At 70.3% G+C, this 979-nt stretch overlaps 1 protein-coding gene across 1 annotated transcript in view; it reads right to left on the bottom strand.

Annotated features, from left to right (window-relative positions):
- DEK (DEK proto-oncogene) overlaps positions 1-212 on the bottom strand; it is a 30515-nt gene extending 30303 nt beyond the window's left edge. The window contains exon 1 of the mRNA XM_049654993.1: positions 134-212. The gene's annotated coding sequence lies outside the window, so the exon portion shown is untranslated. The remainder of the gene's footprint in view (positions 1-133) is intronic.
- Between the last annotated feature and the right edge of the window lie 767 nt (positions 213-979).

The following is a 979-nucleotide window of genomic DNA, read 5'->3' as shown; positions in this document are numbered from 1 at the left end:
GCCGGCCCGCGCCGCCGCCGCCGGCCGCCCCGCGTCCCCTCCCCCCGCCCCAGGCCGCCGTCCAAATGGCCGCGGCGGTGCGGGCGGGCCCGCGGCGCCCTCTCGGCCTCCTCTGCCCCGACAAAGCCCTCACCGCCGGTGCCGGCCGCCGCGGGCCTGGCGCGCGAAGGCACGAAGAGGCTCCGGGAGGCGGCGGCGAGCGCCGAGGAGGAGGCGCGCGGGCCGCTCTCTGGCGTGACGCTCGCGCCGCGCTCTCGGCTCCCCCGAATCAACAAGATTTTCAAAATGGCGGTTCGGGAAGGAAAGCGGGAATGCGGCGGCCAATCAGGGCCGCGAGCTGGGAGTTGGCGCGCGCGGGTGGGGGAGGCGGGGCAGCCGGGCGCCTCCGCGGGGAGCCCGGGCCGGGGTGGGGCGGGGCCGCGAGGGGTCGCCCCGGTGGCGGGCGGAGGGACGGCGCGCTCCCGGGCCGCGCGGGCCGCCGCTTGGGCTCTCCGCTGGGGAGGCGTGCGGGTCGCGCGTCCCGGCCGGCCGGCCGGCCGACCTGGCGGGGCTGGCCGCGAGAACGCTAGGGGGCCTGCCAGGGCATTGTCTCCTCGGTTCCTGCCCGGAAAAGGGGGGCAGCCTGCGCCCGGGAGGGGCGGGCGGCTGGTGGTAGAGAAGTTTCCATCTCAGGAAGTCGCCACCTGCAGTATTTCACAGAGGTTGAAGGGATTGCTAAATGAGTGATCTCCATTAGGGTCCAGAGATCGTGCTGGGGGTGAGCCCTGAAACCGCTGTATTTCGGAGGACCCCATGCCTTGTTTAAGTTGCGCCCTAGGGAAAAAGACCCAACCACGTTCGAAGTTCACGTCACCAGAGACAAGTCGATTTCCAGATCTGTAAATGCAGCGAGTGTGTTTGTGCGCGCGATTTCCAGACCTGTAAATGTAGGGGTGTGTGTGTGTGTGTGTGTGTGTGTGAGAGAGAGAGAGAGAGAGAG

The sequence above is a fragment of the Panthera uncia genome (genome assembly GCF_023721935.1).
Source record: "Panthera uncia isolate 11264 chromosome B2 unlocalized genomic scaffold, Puncia_PCG_1.0 HiC_scaffold_25, whole genome shotgun sequence".
NCBI lineage: Eukaryota > Metazoa > Chordata > Mammalia > Carnivora > Felidae > Panthera > Panthera uncia.
This window is presented reverse-complemented; position numbering and strand designations above follow the sequence as displayed.